This window comes from Peromyscus leucopus, chromosome 4, assembly GCF_004664715.2.
Source record: "Peromyscus leucopus breed LL Stock chromosome 4, UCI_PerLeu_2.1, whole genome shotgun sequence".
Lineage (NCBI taxonomy): Eukaryota > Metazoa > Chordata > Mammalia > Rodentia > Cricetidae > Peromyscus > Peromyscus leucopus.
Window position 1 is genome coordinate 3245488 of NC_051066.1, and position 23834 is coordinate 3269321.

At 48.5% G+C, this 23834-nt stretch overlaps 1 protein-coding gene across 6 annotated transcripts in view; it reads left to right on the forward strand.

Annotated features, from left to right (window-relative positions):
* Ttll11 (tubulin tyrosine ligase like 11) overlaps nt 1-23834 on the forward strand; it is a 231506-nt gene that overhangs the window by 114220 nt on the left and 93452 nt on the right. The window lies entirely within an intron of this gene.

A 23834-nucleotide genomic window follows, 5' to 3' on the forward strand; every position in this document is an offset into this window, starting at 1 on the left:
GGGGGCTAAGTGGACTGCAAGAATGACTTTCTAACTAAATTGTTTCCAGAAGCTTCGTAGGGAGGTTCAGTTCCTACAGCAGGGCTCATTCATGGCCATTGCACTGTGGACCACTTTCTTTAAAGGACTTGGCATTGACTTTGATAAATTTGTTTTTTTTCTGAAAGTATCCAGAATGAAAGCAATGAACTAGGGGTGAATTTGCAGGGGCTGGGAATACTTTGGCTCATCCAGGGTTGTTTTCAGGAAAGAAACTGGCTGGCAATGGTTGCTCAGTGAGTGCGTGTTATGCATATGCCGTTGTGCTGCAAGCAAGGTGTGGAACCCAGGACCTTGCATTCACCAATGCTGGACAAGCACTGTACCACGGAGCTCCCTCCCCGGGACCATGTGTGCACTTGGAAAAGCAGGTGTCACACAAGCTTAGGGAGAGCTGCTAAAATTATATCTCACTCAGCAAAGAAACTCTTAGGTTGTTGGTCTCCCACCTCCTGGAAACAAACATCCCAGTCTTTGCCGGTTTTCCTCATTTTTCTAGGTTGCTTGTTACTACACATTGTTATTACTGATTACGGTTAGCTACATGTGTAGTTGTCTTGTTGAAATCTGAAAGATCTTTGCGAATGCTCTTTTTCAAAGGAGGAATTCAGCCTCAGAGACTAGAGTCACTAGCTAAGATCGTATGTCCCTGTAAGAGCCGGGCCACGCCCATGCTCAGTTCTCCGTTTCTCACGGTGGGTGCCGGCCTTGCTTGCGGCAGTCCACTTGCCTACATTTAGTTAGGCTTGCTGTGGACCTAGCTCAGGACCCTGTGCATGCCGGGCAAGTGCTAGACTGACTCCCCAGATGGCTAATGGATAGCATTTTATGTCACAGAAATTTGTATTTTAGTTAAACATCACATGGAAAATAATGACAATAATTTAAAGATGTGCTTAAGAACACTATAGATCTGTATTAAGTGCCATTAATACTTTTCTTGTATTATGTAGCCTTTCCACTTGAGTTCACTTGAAAAAATAAATTCAGTATTTCCCTGCTCTGCTGGTGAAGCCCTAAATTCTGAACTTACCCCAAGGGCAGCCATTGAGCTCCCCAGTGATTGCTCTGGTGTAACCAGCCTTCCTGGCTCTATTTATCACTTGGTTAATTTGACCATAGGGTCTCTTCCTTCCAGGAAGATGGTAATTGTATGGAATCGCTTTGATTAGAGATTTATAAATGTCACATTAATTTGGTCTTTTTGTTCTCTCACGATTAGCTATTTATAACATGAAGATGGATTTTTATTCTTTGAGCAGACATGAAGAATGAAATGGTTCTGGTTATAGGATCATTCATGTAACAAGCATTTTCTGAGCCTCTCCCATGTGTGGGGTGCATTTGAAGGGGAGCTTTGGAGCCACAGTAACCACCTGTGTGTCTGACCTTCAACAAACACTGGGGTATGTCCCAGCAACAAGTACTAGGTCCTGGAATGCCCCCCCCCCATGTGTAGGCATAAAAGTCTTAGTTGTAAGCTCGACAGGGTAGATGTTTTAAGAAGTGGGAGGCCGTGGGCCATTGAGGACAAGCTCTCAATGGGCATTCCAGGACCCCAGCCCCTGCCTCGCCTGCCTTGTGCTGCCCCCCTCCCCAGTTCAGAAGCAGTGGGTCCACCTGACCATGATCTGACGCCCCAGAACCACGCTTTTCAGCACATTACCTCAGGCGTTGGTTAGAGCAGAGGAACGCTGACCACAGAGCCTCTTAGCCAGAGGCTGTGGCTTATGTCTGTAATCCCAGGACTTAGGAGGCTGACGAGGAGGATCGCTGGGAGTTCAAGGCGAACCTGGGCCGCAGAATGAGACCCTACCTCAAAATACCAACATGAATGAACAATGAGAGCTTTTCTAGCTCACAGTTTGGGGAGTTCAAAGGCATGGCGTTGGTCTTCCAGCTGCCTCACGTCATAGAGAGCGGAGATGGCAGGAGAAAGTGGTCACACCTCGATACACAGGCCCAGGAGAGCAGATGGAGCCAGGCTCAGGTTCTCATAACACTCTCCTGAAAACAGCCTTGCTCCTCCTTTAACTGGCCTAAGGCCCCGCCACGACATCCTACCTCTGAAAGGCTTACCACTTCCCCAGCCACCATCCTGGGAGCCAAGCCCCCAGCACATGGACCCTCAGGGAACAAACCATGTCCAAACCATGGCAAAACAGGACAGTGATGAGAGCAAGCAGCCATCATCTTTTTCTTTGAGGTGATCCTCGTACAGGAGGAGAGAGATCCAGAATGTCTTCTGTAGGTTTGATATCACCTATTCTGACCATTCTTGGAAAACCACGAAGGTCTGTGAAACAGCAATCTTTCATTTGCTAATCTATGAAAAGCCTTCTCTCCTTGTAAAGTAAAAGGCTTTTGTTTTCTGCTAGAATAATTTGAGCATCAGTGAGTAGATGAGGTAAGTGTCTGTGGAGGAGTCTTTCCTGGGTCCTTCAGGAGCAGCCCCAAAGGTCCTAGTCCATCTATTAATCCAGCCAGCCTTAAACAGTGTCCATTGTGATCTGTACAGCTAAGGAGAGCTAGATCACACAGCCCTCCCTACCTTTAAGAAGGGAAAATAACCACTTTTGGGCTCTGACAGCCACAGGGGTGAGCATCCTCTGGGCACCTGTGAGTTAGCCATTGGCTACTATTCTAAAAGGCTCGTGCGGCAAGGTCACGCAAGGTGTTTTACATTTATCATTTCCCGTTCATGCTGCTGAATGCCACGTGACTTTTGGGATTGCTGAGGCCAAGGGACTGGTCTGCTGGACACCAGATTCTGTAGCTATAGGCTAGGGGACTCAGCTCACTTGCTCAAGGGCCATCAGACCCCTCCACAGCACGGGACCTGGTTGTGGAGCTGAGTGAGGAGCACAGTTTGTTCTGGGTTCAGCAGAAGCTCTGGTGACATGAACCGGTTTTCAGTTGCTCTGGGACCAGCAGGGAGGAGGAGTGGAAGCCGAAGAGTTCCTCTTCTCTCTAGCAGGGCCTGGGAAGCATGGTAGCAGTTTGCATTAGCTGTGTGGGTTTGCAGACAGGAATGGGGTAGGCAGACTCCCCGCTGACTTCACGGAGACTGCCACGGAGGGCAGGGAGCAAGAGTTGGAGTCAGTCTTGAAAGTTTGTCTTGAGAATGGCATAGGGGAGCCCATCTGTGCCGTACAGAAGAGGGTGACAATCCCCAAGATGGGCAGGATCTGTGTGAGACAAGGTGTCTGCAAGGCCAGCTGCTAGAAATGAGCTCTTGGAACAAAGCCCCTGAGCCTTGTCCCTGCTCCACTCAGCCGGCTCAGGTGGGGCTCAAGAATGAAGGCTGAGTCCAGTCTGCATGGCAGCGAGACAGTTGTGAGCTTGATCTGCTTGGGGGGCCCCTGGTGCATGAGGGGGCTTTTTGGAGCCCAGTGCCTATGATGGGACACCTCGTGCAGCCCTGCGGCGGGGGAAGGGCTTGGACTTGCCTCTGCTGGATGTGCCTCCTCATGGGAGGCCTTGCCTTCTTGGAGGGGAGAGTGGGGGGAGTTGGGGGGAGGCTGGGGACCTGTGGGGGGAGGGAAGAGGGGGATCTTTGATTGGTCTGTAAAATGAATGAAAAACAATTTCTTAATTAAAAAAAAAGAAGGCTGAGAGAGGAGTAATTTGGGGAGGATGACAGCAGAGAGAGCAGGTTCAAGGGAAGAGAAGCAGCCTTCGGACAGGTCAACTGAAAGTGCATGTCAGCACTCAGGAATGCCACCGTCACAGCTGTCAGCTCCGCAGCGCCACACTGGGAAGGTGAGGTCTCCTGGGACGAGTGGGACACCAGAGGGAGCAGCCCTGCCTCCATGTCTCTTAGAGGCCAGCACAGAGGCACTTGTGGGTACGCAGCTCTCACTCTTGTAACAATGGGGTGACTTAAAGTTTCTTAAAATTAGCTGCAGTGTTAGAAGTGAGGTGTAAGTGCTAGTCACGCCTGGCAGCCCTGAGGTCCCCTACACGAAAGTTCTCACACACACTAAGACAGTGACAGGCACTGCATGGTTAAAATGTTTTAATGGAGAAAAATGGATGTGAACAGAAGAATCTTAAATGCAGTAGTTTTTGACATTGTGAAATTAATTGGCTCCCAAATATAGCCCTCTTCTGTCGTACGTGGAGCTCGGAAGAGCTTCCAGTGTTCTTGCAGCCTATAGCCAACATCTCTGGGTTCCGTGGTGAACAGAGGCCCCTTGTTTAATTAGAGCTGAATGGTGTTTGAATAAGTTGGTAATCCAATTAAAATTATATTTGCAATTTATACAAAATAAAAAAAAGGTGACTTGTTCAGCAAATGTTTTATGAAACGTGCTCTGTACCCTGCAGTGAGCTGGGGGCAGGGATTCAGTGTGGCCTGGGAAACAGGCGAGAGCCCAGGGCCTCCATGTGTGATGGCCCAACGTGCTCTCAGGGCTCAGAGGAAAGGCTTTGCTCTGCCTAGAGGAGGCGACGCCTGCCATGGGCTTTGAAGGAAAGGGGAGAATGCCATTCTAAGAGGGAGGCACTTGGGCATGGTAATGTCCCAGAGAGAGGGGAGAGCTGAAGTTCTGATGGGGACAGGTGTGACCTTAGCTCCCCCTGGGTCTGATTGGACATGGACTGGTGGAGGAAGCACAGATCTCAAGAAAGGAAAAGAGACATAAAGCAATAAAGTGGGCTGGAAACAGCTCAGTGCAAGGTTCCTGCCTTCCACGCACAAGGCCAGCCTTCCACGCACAAGGCCAGTCTTCAGTGAGGTTAGGGGAGAGGTGGGAGGGGAGACAAGAAAGAGGTCAACACTTGAACTTTCAGAAACATGGCCAGATGGTTAGGACTCGGGGGATGCAGGGGAGATGGAGAATTCAGAGCAGGGTGTGCTATTAGCACACAATTGTGTATCATTTAAAAGAGGGCCTGTGGCTACCAGTCACAACTCGAAAAAAAAACAGCCTTTGTCCAGAAGAGTTTTTAGAGACTGGGTAGCCATCTGAGCCCTCACTCAAGTCCACAGAACAAGCTCGGCTGTTCCGTCCAAGGAGGAAAGGGACGAGGTGTCTGCAGCCTGCAAAGCGAAGGCATTTGGCCCTATCCATAGGTCATCCTTTCAGGTAGTATACAAGACTGCTTCACCTTGAGTACCCACCAAGGCATCCCCATGCAACCCTGACTCACTCCATCTGCTTTGGGTGTTCCTCTGTCTGATGAAATGCTCTCCAGGACCACGGTCACATTAGCTGACCTGTGGTCCTCAAGCCAGGCTGGGCTCAGCCAGCACCAGAGAGTTTCTCCAAGCCAAGAGCTGGCGCTTTGTTTCCTGCTTTTACAAAATAAAACACCTATATTATTAACCATGAAACATTGTAACTCTCTAGACAACACAATGGGTAGCTATGTAATTCCCATAGATGAGCACGATTTTGCCTTATCTATTTCAGATTTGTCTTTTATTTTTAAAAAAATAATTAAATGTATTCTTTGGCAATTTTATACAGGCATATACTTTTTATAACTATCTTTTAAAAGTCACTATGTAGTGTTCCTTCTCTCTCCCCATAAAAGAATCATCACTCTGTTCATTTTGCCAAATACATATACATTTATAGACAGTATGTGTGATTATTTTACACACAAGGTTTTTTTTATTTATTTTTTCTAAATGACACAGTACCATGCAGTGTTTTAACCAGTCTTTTCCCACAGCATCGTGTTTGGATGTTTACTGCGTGTGGCATATTTAGACCTCTGCCCCTCTTCTTCATTCGGCTGGATGCACAGTGTTCCATCTGATAAGCCAGGGTTGGCCGGCTCCACCTTGTTAGTTTACTCTTAGCAAAGAGAAGCGAGGTTGCTTCCCTCATCTTCGTTGAGACAAGAGAGCCACTTTCAATGCCCTTCTGTGCCCCTGGTACCCATGTGCAAGAGTTTCTCTGGACTAGACCTAGAGGAGAAATGAGCTCTTTATTGATTCATGCTACTCATTTATTATGCTGTTTTATTGTTACATTACTATATTATTATGTTATGTACAAATGTTATTTTCTCTCGAGACTTTAGAGACCTGGTTATCTGCTCCATCCCTCGAACCTAGAACAATACCTTCAATAAATACCTGCTCAAAGAATGAACACATTCACATGACACTGCAGGGCAGGTGTACTTACACTCCCACCAGTTTGTGTAAACAGTTCCATTTCTGACATTCTTGCCAACAGCCGATTGTGGAATATGTTAACATTTTCTGGTCCAATCCATATGGACAGCATCACTGTCATCTCATTTGCATTTCTGTGATTACTAATGAGCCTGACGGTCGTCAAGTACTGATTTGTAGACATGTTCTCTTCATCCGGGCTAAAGCACCTCTGATGGTCTCCTGGGTCACAGATGGTGGCTTAGGCTGTGCTTTACAGTTTGCCTGTTGATGAGTACAGGTCCTATTTTGTTTATTCATTTTAACTCTTGTTTTTTTTTGTTTTTTTTTTGGTTTATTTTGTTTTGTTCTTGACATGGGTAGTTCAGACTGACTTTGAACTCAGTATGTAGCCCAGATGGTCCCAAACTCAGGATCCTCCTGCCTCCCACTCTATGCACTGAGGTCACGGGCATGCATGGCACTTGTGACGTGTGTGGCTGGCTATTGCACTAGTTAAAGGCTTTGCATATCGTTTTTTAATTTTGCAGTTTTATTATTTGTTTACTGAAATTGACAGTTTTACTTTTTCCTTTCTTGTAGTATACTTTTTAAAAGTAATGTTTATATTTAATTTTTATTGTGTCGGTATTTACCTTGCATGCATGTCTGCGTGAGGGAGTCAGATTACTGGAACTGGAGTTACAGGCAGTCCTGAGCTGCCATGTGGGTGTTCTGGAAGAGCAGTCAGTGCTCTTAACCTCTGATCTATCTCTCCAGCCCCTCTTCTTTCTTTTTTAAAATACCATTTTCCCTTTCTGCTCACCATGCTCATGATTTGAAAGTGGCTCTTCTAACATGGGCTGTTTCTAACTGCGCCGGTGCAATTCGGCTGTGGGTCCTGGCAGGAATCCGTTGTCAGGTTACTTGGTATATCTTTGCAATCCTAGGATAAACATGGACAATTAAGGTTATTTTTTCATGCTTTACTGGATCTGTTTCTAGATAGCCTCTTTGGTTCTCAAATGTATCCTTTCCCTTAGGGTTTGGTTTATTCTCTTCAAAACTTTCTTTTTAAATATTCTTAGGTCAGGATTTTGTCATTTTCTTAAGGAGAGTCGTCTCTCTCTTCATGGTCTGCGCACACACTCTTCAGCTTCCATTGGTTTACATAGCCAAGGAGTCACCAAACGTTGAGTATGCAACTGCTGTATGCCACTTACAGCAGGGTGAGGAGACGGAGCAGTTTTGGTGTCTGAGAGACCATTGCTTGGTAAACACTTGTCCCACAGTGAATGCTACGACATGCAAAGCCTTTAACTAGTGCGGACATGGGGATTGGTCGAGAGCTCAGGATTAGTCTCAGGGGAGCCTGGATTCAAACTCTGGTGCCATCAGTTATTGAGTTAGCAAGTCACCTGATTGTGTAAGGCCACAGTCTGTCCTTCAAGCAGGACATTCAGTGTGTGTGTCACAAAGCATGTTGGAATCCATGTGGCACGGTATCCAGCACACAGTGGGAGTCAATCAAACGGAGCTGTCGATGTTTGCATCCAGCTCTCCATTTGTTCCCATAATTGCTTTATGAGATAGATTATTGTTAGCATTTGACAGATGTTTCATGAGCATGTGGGAACATTTAGTAAAATATTGTAAAAATGTTGCTTTTTATTAATATATGTAAAAGGGCTTTGATCGATGTCAAATACCATGCAGATGGGAGGGAATGTCACTCTGGGGGATGGCTTAGGCCCAAATTCCTGTCTGCATTTGGAGTATCACTGCAGGCATCTAAAATCATGTATCACAAGAATCAGAGAAACAGCCTACATGTCTGAAAAAGAGGGACCAGAGGACAGACTGCAGAGATCATTTAGCAAGAATATCTAGGCATTACTATATTGGAAGAAAACACCAAGATCAATGTACATGCATGCATGTATGTGCGTGTATATGTGCATGTATACATGTGTGTATGTGTGTGTAAAGAAAACAAGATCAATGTGTGCATGCATGTGTGCATGCATGTGTGTGTATACATGTGTGTGCATGTGTATGTGCATGAGTACATATGGAGGTCAAAGACCAAGCTCGGGTGGTGTTTCTCAGGAGCCATCCACCTCTTCTTTTCAGACAGAGTTCCAGTTCTTGCTTGGAACTCACTTTGTAGACCAGGTTGACTAACCGTGGAACCTCAGAGACCAGCCTGTGTTCACCTGTCAGCACTGGGGTTACAAGCGTGTGCCACCATACCCAACTTTTGCTTTGTTTGTTTTTTGAAACAGGGTCTCTAAGTAGCTCTAGCTGTCCTGGAGCTCACTCTGTAGACCAGAACTCACAAAGACCTGCCCGCCTCCGACTCCCAAGTGCTGGGGTTAAAGGTGTGCACCACTCTGCCCAGCTGACTCTCTTTAAAATATGGTCTCTGGCACCCGAGGGTATTCATGTCAAGCGCTCTACTGTCTGTTTCCCCATCCCCCAACAACAGTAAAATCTTCAGTGTGATCATGTCTGATTTGTAAGATTATAGATTCCAAGTTTCTTTGTGACCTGATGTGGCACTGAGGGAGGAGAGCTGGGCATTGAACCCCAGTGAACTCCCCAGTGAAGTCCCAACTTCCAGCCCCACGCTGGAGCCCAGCCTCAGGCCTCACGTGTGGTCCCGACTCCTCTCTCCACAAGTACAACTCGGTGCACATGGCCTTAGGGTCCTCCTTCTTTCTGTCCCTGATGACTGAGTTAATTTCATCCTTTGAGCTTGCTGTGAAGGACCTGCCCGATCTCCAGGCAGGGCATCCTGAAGGGGTTGGCCGCACAGGCCCCAGCTTAGTCCATTGGAGTCTCTACCCGAGGCTGCTTTTCTCAGAAGTGGCCGGCAGAGGTCAGTGTACCCAGAGGCACCAGCGGCTCCTCTCCTGAGCGAGGCCTGTGCTCTGCTTGGAGCTTACCTCTCAGCTCTTCTAGGCAACTAAGCCAGAGCCAGAGCCCTTTCCGTGAACTCCCTCTCCTTCATCACACTTGCTAGGCTGCCATCTTCTCTAGCTTGAATAGCGCCAAGCATCCCAGAATCTATCTTCTCACCTGTTCCTACTTCTTCTACTTTATCCTCCCTTCAGAAGCCAGCCCCTTTTCCATTTTTGTACATGCACTTGTGCATGTGCACATGTGTGCATGTATGTGCATGTATGTGTGTGTTTTGCTTGTGTTTGGGTACACATGTACCTGTGCATATTCATGTTTTGCTTGTGTGTATGTACACATGTACGTGTGTGTTTAGATGTGGGGGCATGACACAGATTTTGGAATCACCCTTGAAAGTTTTTCCACCTTATGCATTGAGTTAGGGCCTTTCAATCAAATGCAGAGCTCACCAACACGGTTATGCTTTCTGGCCAGCTTGCTCTAGGGATCTCATCTCTGATTTCTGAGGCAGAAATCACCCGTCACCAGTGAGCCACCGTTCCTGCCGGGCATCTGCATAGGTTCTGGTGATACAAACTCCAGTCCACATATATCCAGTCCGCTTTAACCACTGAGCCATCTCCCCAGCCCGTGGTGGTCTTTTTCAAAACTCCAAGCACCAGACGAGGTTTGGCATTGCCTAGCCTACATGATGGCTCTCAATCCGCCGTTCTCAGAGCCCCAGGCGTCCCCAAGACCTTGTGGGGTCCCTGCGAGATCAAAGCTGCTGGCATCCTTTACCTTTTCCACGCAGGTGTTGGTGCTGGCCCTGCCATTGTAAACACAGTGAGCAATAAAACCACTGGCTGCTAAGTGCTGGTCAGGACGGTGGCAGCAGAGTCGGAGCCGGAGCCGGCTCAGCAGCTAGAGGCCCTGGCCACCGAGCCTGGGGACCCGAGTTCAGGCCCCATGGTGGACAGAGAGAATAAATTCTCAAAGTTGTCCTCTGACCTCCATACACACCACGGCACGATGTGCATTGACACACACAAATAAATGCAATACTTTTTTAAAGATAGTAGCCACATACTATGCATGGCTTTGTGGTTTCATGGTCATACGCCCTCTCACTGTGAGGCTGGGATACTTCCTACTGTGCTAGCAAGGCACCTTCTTTCACAATTTAAAACAAAGAGAATGGCAAATTCACTTAAGACAGTCCTTGGTGGGACAGTTAAAAAAATTCAAAATAAAAATCTCAGTCCTTTTTATATATTCTGTTTTCGTCGGTGGCGTTGGTAACACTGTGTGTGACAAATGCCGAGTGAACTGAGACGCCTCTGCTGCCCGAGGAAACACAGCTCTTGCGTTTGTGTGAGCTGTGAGTGGCCGCAATGGAAGGGTCTGTGAGAAGAAAGCCGGCAGACAAACTATTATCTTGAACAGAAAGAAACAAACTTCTGACTTAAGGAGAACAGTCTGGAGTCTTCAGGAAGCTCACGCCTGCCGCTGTGCGCATGTCTGCTGAGGTCACATGGAGGACTGTGATGTCCTGATGATGTGCAGTGGACTCCCATTTGGAAGATCCCCATGAACCAATGTCTTCCAAACATGCAAACCATGACATTGCCATGTTTGCAGGATAGAGATTGGTCCAAGGCAGGACCTCGCAGAGCACGCAGCTTGTTGGCGTCATGCAGGTTTTGCTTTGCATGCCACCTAACAAGGCACCGCTTGACAAGACAAAACTCGATGTTCACCAGGTTCTTATCATAGGGACTTTCCCCAGAATTACAGCATATCGAACACAGAAGCAGGCAGTAGGCTCTGGCCATCCTCTCTCTGTCTCTCTGTCTCTGTCTCTCTCGTGTGTGTGTGTGTGTGTGTGTGTGTGTGTGTGTGTGTGTGTGTGTGAGAGAGAGAGAGAGAGAGAGAGAGAGAGAGAGAGGAGAGAGAGAGAGAGAGAGAGAGAGAGAGAGAGAGAGAGAGAGAGAGAGAGGAGAGAGAGGGAGAGAGGAGAGGGAGACACATGTGTGCATGTATGTGGAGGTCAACTTCAGGTACTGCTCCTCTTGCCCCATCCCACTGGTCTTTTGAGACAGGGTCTCTGCTGATGGGGCCTTGCCTCAGGCTAGCCAGGCTGCCCTGAGCCTGCCTGTCTCCGCCTCCCTGTGCTGGGATTGAAAACATGCTGTGCCACACTGCGCTAGGCTATTTTCAAGTGGGTTCTGGGGTTGAATTCAGGGGCTCATGCTCACAATGCAAGTGCTGTACCAGCTGACCTATCTTCACGTCACTTCTCTCGCCCTTTTTATGAAGTCACTGAAGAGATTTGCAAATGTGCAAAACAGTTCCTCTTTTGACAGTTTCTTCCACAAACATCGTTTTCGTCGACGTCTTTGCTGTCATTGCTGTCTTACTGATTTATTGTTAGTAATGTACTGTTGGAAGAATTAACAGGTTGTGGGAGTGTGAGAGACTTCCAAGCGCATAGCCTTGAGAGTCCCTGGTATTGAAAAAAAAGAAAAGAGAAGAAAAAGAAAGAGAGAGAGAGAGAGAGAGAGAGAGAGAGAGAGAGAGAGAGAAAGGAAGGAAGGAAGGAAGAAAGAAAGAAAGAAAGAAAGAAAGAAAGAAAGAAAGAAAGAAAGAAAGAAAGAAAGAAAGAAAGAGAGAAAGAGAGAAAGAGAGAGAAAGAAAGAAGAAAGAGAGAGAGAGAAAGAGAGGAAAAGAAAGAAAAGGAAGAGAAAAATCTGGGCAGTGGTAGTGCACACCTTTAATCCCAGCACTCGGGAGGCAGAGGCAGGCGGATCTCTGTGAGTTTGAGGCCAGCCTGGGCTACAGAGCGAGATCCAGGATCAGTGGGAATCCGCTGCACCCTTTGATTTTCCTTTGTAAAGAAAAAAATAATGTGGGTTATCTAGACGTCTCCTCCTGCTGTGGGACTTTGAAAGACTTGGCAGCATTTTCTTATTGAAACTGTTATGAAAGCTTTGTAAGTGGGCTGTCTGCACCCTTGGTTGAAGAGGTGTGCTCATGGAGCATGTCCTGGTACCGATGATGCCGGAGCCTCGGCTCCTCTCTGGACCTGGTTTTCCCGCTGTCAGATGAATGGTTTCTGGAGAACCCAGTACACTCCAAGCTGTTCTTGGTGCTGAGGAGGGAAACATGCATAGGAAAACACCTGGGTGTTCTCTCCAAAGAAAACAGTGTCTTAGACACCCTAAAGCACCTATGGAATGATACCCACTCCGTGTGTGTGCATATTCATTTTGATACACAGGTGTGTACACATGTATAAATGTAGAATGCCCACCTGTGCAGGACCCTTGCTGTTCCTGGGATTCAGTGGGGACAGATGAGGGAGAGTGTGCACGTGTCTACTCTAAAGGATTCATAGGTTTATGATGGAGCTACCTGGAGTGCACAACCAGGCAGCCTCCAAAGCAGCACTGGTAGAGAAGCAGGGCTGGAACAGGATCTGGGTGCCAATTAGGAATGGTGACGGTTTCCGGTTGAAGAACTTGAGGAAGCCATTTTGAAAGAGATAATTTAGCCAAGGCTAGTTCTGTACACTTGACATCTCACAGTTCAGGAGGCTGACGCAGGAAGACTAAAATGTAGCGTGGGCTACACAATGAGACCCTGTCTCATAGACAGGAGGGCAGGAGATCTATTATCAAGTCTAAATCATATAGCTCAATGACAAACACCTCGAGAATCCAGAGAGGAGAGAAATCAATGTGCCCTAACCTCACTGAGGAAAGGTTCTGAGGGAGATAAAGAGAGAGGAGCCACTGGACAAAACTTTTTGGTTGAGACTATATATGAGTCTATGAAGTCCTCTAGAATCATGCAGCTAACCCAGGGCTGAGCAGGGTGTCTGGTGAGAGGACAGGCCTCTCCTACAGGGGCCTCTGCAGCATTACCTAGAAGCAGGCTCCCGGCATTCAGCCACTGTCTCAGTGGTTTGCGGGCATTTCAGGTCTGTGTGAAGCAGGGATCTGAGCATTCATAGAGCCTGGAAGGACATGGGGAGATGGTCAGACTCCCTTTCACATGAGAAGTGCACTTGAGCGGCTTACTTTCGTTTTCAGCCCTGTGGCCTCATTGGTAGTCTATCTGGGAGAGGTCTGCATACACTCCAGGGGTTCAGAAGAAGCTGGGCGGTCTGGTGCCCTTAGCATGCGCTCTTTGCCCCGGGCACATTAGCTCATTACCAAGCACTCACAGCATTTGTCAAATGAGACAGCTGCCGCTCAGGCAATTTCCCAGTAACGCTGAGACAGGTGGAGTGGGAAGATAGCCGGCCTGGCTGAACAGGGGAAGCTAATACTAATCATTAGGTCTTTGAACCTTACCATGTTCCCAATTAATGGGTGAATAAAGTGAAGCGAGTAATTAGATGGATTCCAGCACACTGGCTGTGCTTCTCCGCTCGGGTGCCTCCCGCCTCCTTACCACTCAAGGCAGAGAAGCGGTTCCATAGCAGAGAAGGGCGGAGTGGGCTTGGATGCCCGTAACATTAATAACTACTAGCCACTACGAACACAAATGGGCACTTAGGAGGAGCCGCACGCAGCGCGGGATGTTGGCGTTTGAGCAGTGGTGACATACGGGCTCTGTCTTAGAGACGCCAAGGTCAGGGTGCAGAAAGTGTGACCGGCCACCTGGATCACCTGGCTGGGTGGCTGGCCTGGGGCTCAGGGTCTTCCTTTCCTATCCTTGGCCCAGGACACTCCCTAGCTGACTGGCCCCAGGTGAGCTATTTTCTTTCTGTAGCAGGCAGCCTGCCCAGCCTGCTCTTGGAGCTCAAGGGTGTGAGGCTGAATGTAAAGACTATCACCAGCCAGCAAGCTTTGTTGTTTGTCGGTGCGGTGTAAGCTGTGGGGCAGTTTTAGGGCTTATGTCCCTGAGAAAACACCAGTTTACACCTGTGCTTTCTCCAGAATGACCCCTTCAGGTGGTTTCCTCCAACTGTGTGAGTGAGGCTGAGCCTCAAAGGTTCAAAGTCTTTCTCTCTCCCTGGGGACTCTGTGTTTGGGACCATAATCAAAGATCACAGAACTCTGTGAAGCTGAGTGTGGCTCACTTCACCTCTGCCTCTAACAAACAGGCTTCCCTAGGAACTCTGTTTCCTCAGAGAGGAATTAGGTGAGTCGCCCTTAAGGGACTCTCTGGCTCTCAGATTTCTGTGATCTTCTGTTAATTGACCTTCTCGTGTTTATTCCCCATAAATGAAGTCCTATTCAATGACAATACACATCACTAATCACCAAAATTTTTCAGCTACTTAAAATTAGAATTTTTTCCCAGAAACATGTACAGCTTTGTTTTCTTAACTTCAGTAATTATTGAAGTGATCTGTTCTTCATTTTGATCATTTTGCCAAAAAGAATAGTGATTCAGCCCCAACCTGCAAACACCCAGCGGCCCAGTGTCACTGGCAGGGCAGCACGTGCGTCCTCAGCACTGTCCCGATTCAGCTGACTCAGGCCCAGCACTCATGGCCCCTGTCACAGAGGCCGGGTCAGAGCGAAAACAGATATGTGTACAAGGAAAAGAACAGGGACCTGCGTCACTCCCCGAAAGCCTCAGTGTACCCTGCTGGGTGTCACCAGTCTTAGCTTGCTGTCCTGTGCCACAGGTGCTGGTGTCCCACCCTCTGGAACAGCACAGCCACTTTTCCGGGAACTCCCTGTGGCCTCGGGGCCTCTGGACTCACTTCCTGTTGGAAGGTCCTGTTCTGGTCATTGAAACTATCTGGACCCTAAAGGTTCTACTTCATGTAAATAAAAGTAGTATCTTATAGAGTAAATGAATTTTTCCCCCAAATGAGAAGAAATGAGTCACTTTATGTTAATGTGACAAATGTATGTTGTCTGTACATAAAATTTAATAAGAGATTTAACGTGAGCTTTTAAGAGATTCAGTCTATGTATGTGTAGTGTGTGTGTGTGTGTGTGTGTGTGTGTGTGGTATGTGAGTGTGTGTGTATATGTATGTGTGAGTGTGTGTATAGTGTGTATGTGAGTGTGTGTATGAGTATGCATGTGGTATATGTGGGTGTATATGTGGTATGTGTGTGTGTGTGTATGTATGTGTGGTGTGTGGTGTGTGTGTATGTGTGGTATGTGAGTGTGTGTGTGGTGTCTGTGTGTGGTGTGTGTGTATGTGTGTGGTGTGTATGTGTGTGTGTGTGTGGTATGTGAGTGTGTGTGAGTATGTGTGTATGTGTGGTGTGTGTGTATGTGTGGTATGTGAGAGTGTGTGAGTATGTGTATGTATGTGAACGTACATGGAGGCCTGAGGCTGACTTCAGTTGTCTTCCTTTGATTGCTCTCTCCCTCATTTTTGAGGTAGGGCCTGTAGGTGGACCTAGAGCTCATAGCTTTATCTAGGTGGGCTAGAGAGTGAACCTCAGGACCCTCCTGTCCTCTCCCCGCAGTCCTGGGGTTACGGTGCACGCCGCCATGGGTGGTCCTCCTGTCTCACAGCAAGCACTTCACCAACCCAGCCGCCCCCAGCCCGTGGCCTCCTGGGAATATGCACAGGCTTCACTTGTCACTGCACAGCCTAAATATGTGAAACTTTTTCTAAGAACTACAACCCAGCTGGGCGGTGGTGGCACACACCTTTAATCCCAGCACTCCAGAGGCAGAGACAGGCAGATGTCCAGGAGTTCAAGGCCAGCCTGGTCTACAGAGTGAGTGCCAAGTCAGCTAGGGCTACACAGAGAAACCCTGTCTCCAAAACCAAAATAAACAAATAAATAAATAAATAAATAAATAAATAAATAAATAAATAAATAAAAACAAACAAAAATAGAACTGTGTCTGTCAATTGTCAGGCTTTCCCAGAGGTCACACCCCTTTTCGAGGAGGATCTGACTGGGAAATTATCCAGATGAGAACTCCTGATCTGTCTGGATCAGATCTCACCACAGTTGCTCTGTTCCCCCACCAGCTGCCATGGTACTTTAGGATTGAGGCTGGTGGGGCACCCCATCAAAGCTGCATGACTGTGAGTCCCACGGCCTCAACCTTTCCACAGAGAACATCATTTCATCAGGCTCCTTGGCTAACGTCTTAAGAACACCAAGGTTTTCAGGTCACAGGCTCCAAAGGAAGGCCCATTCTCGGTCACATGGGATACACAAGTCCCGGAAATCACATCTGCCATCTGCAGCCTCTTGTGGTCTGCGCTGCGATACACAGGCGGCCCAGCCGCCAGGCTGCACAGCTGTCTATTCACAGTGCTCCTTGGACCTCTTCTCTGCCCAGCTAACTCTGTCATGCCTGTACATGGTGACATCATGTGGGGTCTTCCCCACACTCCCCCACTTTCCCTTCAAAATATGGCCCATTTCTCTGTATTCTTGTAGAACTTACTGTTTGTTTGTTTTTTTTTTTATCAGTTTACATGTCTTTGTGGTTTTTGTTTTTAACTTCCTATATACAAAGAAGATGGGCCTCTTGTGTCTCTAGATTTCTTTATCCAAGAATGCCTGACTCTTAGAGAGAACTCCGTCAAAGCATTTTCTCAGATACTGGCTCAAAACACTGGATCCTAGTTCAGAGAAAGGCAGTTTATAGAGGATCACGGTGCTGGTACTTGTTGAGCGAAAGTGGTAAACGTGTCTATCCAATTCCAGGAGAAATGGTGACTGTGATCATTAAAAAAAAAAAAAAAGCCACCTCCCCCTCCGCCACCTGCACAGCTCAGCCTGTCCTCTGAGCAGACCTACCTTGTAAGCACATTACTTTTCACAACAGAGCTAGCTGTCTGCTAAGGTGCTGGTGGGTGGGGGGTGGTCCTAACCCACTGTGACCATTGGCTTTGTCAACTTGACACAATCTAGAATTTCCTGAGTAGGGAGACTCAGTGAGGGATTGTCCAGCTTAGGTTGGCCTGTGGGCGGGCACATCTGTGAGGGAATTACCTCGAGTGTGTTGATCACGGTGGTAAGATGTGACCGCTGTGGGTGGCACCACCCCCTCGGCAAGGGATGCTGAACTATGCAAGATTAGAGAAATTGAATGTGAGCGGTCCCTCAGTCTCTGCCACTGTGACTTCCCCACCGTGATGGACGGCGGCCTCGAACCGTGAACAGGAATAAACACTTTTCCACTCGTGTTGCTTGTGTTAGGATATTTTTATCACGGCAACAGAAAATAAACCTAAAACACCTCCAATGCCGTGAGCGGTACTAGGTGGGAGAGCCTTTGGAGGTGATCAGATCAGGAGAGCAGATCTGGTGGGATCCAGGAGTCGCTTCTCTCATTCTAAGCAACCTCAACCAGACTCCGCCGGCCCCATCAGGTTTCCAGGCTCATGAACAGGGAGATTAAAGACAGCAGTAGTGCTGACCACACCACACAGTCTGTGATTCTTCACCACAGCGGCAGGAGCCGACTACATTCAGCTAAACGAGGAAGCTTATAGCAGGGCGTGTCTGAAGCCAGGGCTCCTGCTTCAGCCTTGAGCTGAAAGCTACTGAGGCCGCACCGTGGCTGCTCAGGAGAGAGAAGATCAGCCTCCAGCCCTGCTCTGCCACCAGCTCGTTCTGAGACTGGCAGCAGCCTAAGATCACCCCCACCCGTGGCTAGTGCCACAGGGATGCTAGGAGCCCCACTTCAGAGGGCTGTGATGGCCTTCCCAGCCTCTCGGGGAACAAAGGAATTCATGAAGACGCACCAACACTCAGTAAACCCTGGAACAAGGAGGGAAGGGTTGTCTTCAGATTCTAAATGAGCCGAGGGCACCAGCCATCAGGAGGCCCAGCGGCGGGAGCCTTGTCTGCTGGAGTGGTATGTGAGCAGCACAGGGCAGTGCCTCCCCGGGTCTACTCCTGGCCCTGAGCCCCAAACCAAGGCTCCTGAGAAACCAAGATTCTTGCCATATAAAACCATGGCTACCTCCTGGCAGATGCATATAAAGAGGAACTTCAAAGTACATTTCAGGATCCTTTTCTAGCTCCAAAGATTCAAACACCCCATGAGAAATGAATAACCCTGGAGCCCTCACAGGTAAACTGATCTCTTTGTGGGAAGAACACAGACTGATGGGACGGGCTTCTCAGAGCCCCTGCAGTACAAAGAGAGAGGGGGAAAAATGAATGCTTTATCTTCTAAAGAGCGGCCCGTGCCTTTCATCCCAAGATTAAGGCTCTTGCCCTCCTCCTCAGTGAGTGCTGCTCTTGATCAAAGGATGGTGTGGGAGTAGAACAGTGGGGGCTGTCCGTCTGTCCATCCACCCATCCGTCCGTCCGTCCGTCCATCCGTCCGTCCGTGCATCCATGCCACAAACCCATCCAGGCTCTGTGAACAGCAAGATTCAAAGGTTGAGTACTGGCTGCTGGCGAGGGTTAAGGGGTGACATGGGATCCTGTCATGGGGAACCTGGGAAGGAAGCTTTTCACCCTAGGAGCGCCTGAGGGCTTCTCTGAAGAGGAGACCCACATATCTGAAGGCCAGGTCTATGTAAAAGAGAGAAGAAAGGGCACACCCAACAAGGAGACAGCCAGAGAAAGGCCGGGGTCTAGAAAAACAGGAGGTGGGTGGGTGAGCACAGTGTGCACTGCCAAGTGTGGAGGTCAGGCACGCAGAACCCCCCCATCAGCTAGCCTGGGAGCAGGCCGGCTCTGAGGAGGGTCCAGTGCTGGGGGCGGGCACTCTTCTGTTCTCACCTCGGGCTATCTGTCAGAAATGGCCCAGTGGAAAACTGGCCTGAAATCCTGCTGGTGATATAGAGGGCTATAAAAAGAGCCATTGGGAGGGGAAATGAGCAGGCAAGCACGCTGTCCCTCCCCTGGAGCTGGGCCGGCCCTCTTTGTGACCATAAGAGAAGATTCTCCTAATACGGCCATACAATTGGATTCAAATAGGTCACAAAAACCCAAAATCAATATTTTTGTAATTTGGTTCACTACACAGAACCCCTACAACCCTAACCTGCTTATAGACACTTTGGTGAGCTTCCATTCCCTCGTGACAAACGGCTGTTCCAGGAGTTAAGATGTGTCTCACAAGCTGGAGGAAATCTCTGGAACAAATTTTGGATGATAAAAGTAGCTGGGCTCAATGATTTTCCTCAGTTTAAAAAAAGAAGGGAAAACAAACAAATAAAACCCACAGGCTTGTCATCCCCCAGGTGTTCCTGCAGGAAACTGCCTGGGGGTCTCTCTCTCTCCCCCCCTGCCTCCTCTCTCTCTCTTCTCTCTCTCTCTCTCTCTCTCTCTCTCTCTCTCTCTCTCTCTCTCTCTCTCCTCTCAAATGCCCAGTTTCACTCTGACCCCCGTTTCTGTCAGGGCTGGGCAGGAACTATCCTCCCCACCTGTGGCTCCCACTGGTCTTCAGCCTCTGGACGCACACCCTTGTGACTCTACCGCCGCCTCTCCATGTTCTGCCTGGGCTCCCTCCTACACCTCCTAAATCACACTTGCATTGTGATTAAAGCACATCAGTGTCACTGGCTAGTAGCTGGATCTCTGGGAACGGAAGCAAAGCGTGGCTGCAGCAATGACCCCGATCACTGTGCAGGGCAAGGCAGGGCGATGTGGCAGTCGGGTGGGAAAGGAACACCTTGCCTCAGGTTCAGAGCTGATATTGTGCACTGAGCATCGAGGCACCAGGCTGAGTCTGGGGGCCTGGGAGAGCCGGAGGGTGACTCCAGCTGCAGCGTGCAAACAAACTGCAGAGAGCCAATACCTGCTCCAGCAACAAAACAAACGTCAGACTAGGGAGGTGGCGTGCACCCGTGCGGACACTCAGGCTACAGCCAGCTGCAGCAAGGGGGCACCTGCGTAGCTCTATGCGCCACTACGAGCAAAGCAAAACTGTACTTTGATCAAACTTCAGTTTCTACACCTGTGACATGGAGCATCCAGCACCTTGGGCCTTTGGGGGAGTTAAATGTACCTGGAACAACAGTGCCCAGTCAGGATTTTTTTTTTTAATCGAAGTCTCATATAGACCAAGCTGGTCATGAGCTTCCTATGTAGCCAAAGAAAACCTTGAACTTCTTCTGATCCTCCTGCCTCCACTTCCTAGGATTACACATGTGTATCACCAAACCTGACTTATATGGTGCTGAGGCTCGAACCCAGGACTTCATACATCCTAGGCCAGCATTCTCCCAGCTGAGTGACATCCCGAGCCTGAGGACATCCTAGTGAACAATGGCTTCACCTGTTGGTGAAAGATTCCTTTTGTTGTTTGAGGACAAATTGGTGAAATGTTTTTGTTTTGCTTTAATTATGATGCCAGTGCTATAAAAAAAAATCCACATTTTAGAGAATATAAAATATCTCTACCAGTGTCTCCCCATCCCACCTGCAAGTGGGGCTTTAACATTATCTCACAGTGCACAGGCTGCTTAATTCCGCCTTTTGGATGACTCTATGGCATAAATGTCATTCCACATTGCTCTGCTGATCTCCCCCTCAGCTTTAGTGGCAGGAACATACCTTCATGCTCTGCCAAACCGTAATTTATCCGTTGTCTGGTGCTTCTGAAAGGCTTGATTTTGTACCTCCTTAAATAGAGCAGAGCTGTGGGTTTACCGAGTCAAGAAAGTGGGCATCTTCAAAGCTCCTGGTGTGAAGTGCTGCCCTGCTCTTCCGGAGGACTGCGCTGGTGGCTACCTTGGCTGCAATCAGCATGGAATGTCTGTTCCCGGAGATGCATGGCTCGGGGGCCGTCACTGTGAAACTAGTTGCCGATTGTGTGCGTCAGCTGATGTAAAGGAGTATGTCTTTGATTGTTATGAGGCTCGCTGTGTTTCCATATGGCCTTTTAGGTTTGTTGTTTATATTTCACTTTGTGAGATTTGGAACATAGATGTTCCTATCCCTTGGTCATTAGCCTTTAGAATGTGTGTGTGTGTGTGCAGGTGTTTATGTGGAGGCCAGATGAGGATGTGGGGTGTTTGCCCTTTCATACTCCATACCATTTCTTTGAGCTGGGGTCTCTCCTGGAACCAGGCTGCTGACCAGAAACTCCATCAGTCCTCCACTCTCTGCCCCAGGCCCATTCCCAAGCCCGGGGTTGTAGAAGTATGTACAGCCATGTCCATCTGCCCCAGGCCCATCCCCAAGCCCAGGGTTGTAGAAGTATGTACAGCCATGTCCATCTGCCCCAGGCCCGTTCCCAAGCCCCGGGGTTTTAGAAGTATGTACAGCCATGTCCATCTGCCCCAGGCCCGTTCCCAAGCCCCGGGGTTTTAGAAGTATGTACAGCCATGCCCATCTGCCCCAGGCCCATCCCCAAGCCCCGGGGTTGTAGAAGTATGTACAGCCATGTCCATCTTTCACACATGGGTGCTGGGGATTTGAACTTGGGTCTTCCGCACTTGCATAGCAACTGCTATTCCCCACTGACTCATCTCTCCAGTTCCTCTCTTAGGACTTTGAGGTTTGATAAACACATACAGAGAGGAGGGGTCTTTTTCTACTGACTGAGGACTACAGGTGCAGATCGACTGGAAAGTCTGTTCTCTTCAGGACTCCTTTAGCCCAAGGCCAGCTCACTCCCAAGGTGGTTGCCAGTCCAAAGCTGTCCAAAGTTGATTTCACAAACTTGATAATCCCCATCCCCAAAAACTCCTCCAGGGACTCTAGTGAGAAATGTGACATTAAAAATTCAACAGTGGAGGGCTAGACAGAAGCCCAGCAGTTAAGAGCACTCGATGCTCTTACAAAAGACCTGAGCTGAGTTCTCATTACCAGCTGACCGCTCTCGCCCACCTGAACTCCAGTCCAGGACCAATGCCCTCTTCTGGGCTTCATGGGTACCAGCACACATACACACATAAAAAATAAGTAAAAAAAAAATCTTAAAGAAAAGGAAAAGAAGCCAGGCAATGGTGGCACACACCTTTAGTACCCAGTAAATAGAGGCAGGTGAATCTCTGTGAGTTTGAGGCCAGCCTGGTCTACAGAACGAATTCCAGGACAGCTAGAACTACACAAAGAAACCTTGTCTGGAAAAACCAAAAAAATAAAAGAATGCAGCAGTGACATTGGAGGTGATGAGCCAGCCTCAGGGTCATGGGTAACTAGCTAAATGCACACAGAAGCACCCCAGTTGTGGTGGACCACATGCCTACATTATATCCTTTTAAAAGACTCTCAATCAAGTGAAGACAGGAGGGGTAAAGTCCTGGAGAGCAGAAACACTAGTGGGAGGACCCTCAGGGTCACCAGTAAGTTCTTCTGGGGAGCTACCCAGTTGTACCTCCTGGGCGACCTCAAGCTGGAAGGTTTGACTCAAACTCCAGCAGCTGAAGCTGGGGGCTGGCTGACTTCCAGATATGTGAACCTGAAAGATGTCACCTCTTCATCCAGGATGGGTCCCTGCAAGGCCATCAGCTCTTCCTCTCCCTCCATCGGCCACCATGGCTAGTTCAACCAGCTCAAGCTTCCACTTCCCCCATCTCTCACGGCCTCCTCTTGTCCACTCTTTCCCCAGCCCGGGTTCTCCCTTCCCCTCATGCTCCCTAATTGAAGTGGCTTGTTCCGAAAGCTAAAATTCTCAAGGTGCTGAAAAAGCACACAGAAATAAATCAGCAGGTGCCAGAACGCTCCTGAGGGGCACTTGGCACTGGGGGGGCGGGGGCGGGGGAGGGATTACTGGAGCTTAATTTACACAACAGCTGTGCTTCTAAAAGGGTGTGTAAGTCAGTCCAGGGGTGATCAGAAGGCGAGGGGGGTGGGATTGTTCTTAGAAGACCCCTGTAGTGAGCTCTTTTGTAAAACAAATCTTAGCAAGCTCCCAGGTCGTCCCTCTGTGACCCTCCTCCCTTCAACCCAAGTGGATTAACAAGTCCCCTTTGGACTTTATCACACCTCTACCTACCTGCCTGGGCTAAAAATAGTTCCTAGTATAAAAAAGAAAGAAAAAAGCATGAAATCCACGTTTGTGGATTCAAGGAAAGGAGAAAGTGGCACACAGAGAATTAAGCTTCACTCCCTGAAGGAACAGCCATCCCATCCAAATGACCTCTTCCCCGCCTCCTGCCAGCTGGAGCCCTCTTCCTCTATCGAAGGCCCAACAACAAATTAGTCCCTCTTAATTTATCCTCTGGTAAACCCTCTGTTAACAAAGATTAGTGTTATTAATTAAAGGTTATTAGAATGTGTGGGCAGATGTCATGGCAGTTGGGAAGCTTAAGGATGCTGTCAGTGTCCGTGGGTCAGCCGGCGCCCTTCCTCAGCTTATGTCCCTTAGGCAAAGGGGGACTGTGAAGGGGAGGGTGCCCTCTATGTGAGGAACCCCTCTCCGACTGAGGCAGGATAGGAAGACAGGGAACGTTATGGGGCATGAGACCCATGCGAGCCCCAGTGGCTCCAGGATTTATTTTATTAGACTGTAATCCCTGTTGGGGGCGGGGCCTGGAGCCAGCTTCAAATCCCAATTATTTAGGGGAAAAAAGGAAAAGAAGTTTCTTAGCACCATTTGAGATGTCACTGGAGAGCCACCAAAATGGCGTTATGTCACTACTAAGGCAGTCAATTGTCGCTCTTCTTTGAGAAACCGGCACCCATGCTCTCTGGTGAGTCTTCTTTTCTTCCCAAATGCTTCTTTCTTAACCCTTGTACACACATCTGTAAATTTGTGTGTGTGTGTGTGTGTGTGTGTGTGTGTGTGTGTGTGTGTGTGTGGTGTATGTGTGGGTGTGTGTGAGTGTATGTATATGTGGGTGTGGTGTATGTGTGTATGGGTATGTGTAGTGTGTGTGTGTAAGTGTGTATGTAAATGTATGTGGTGTGTGTGGTATATATGTA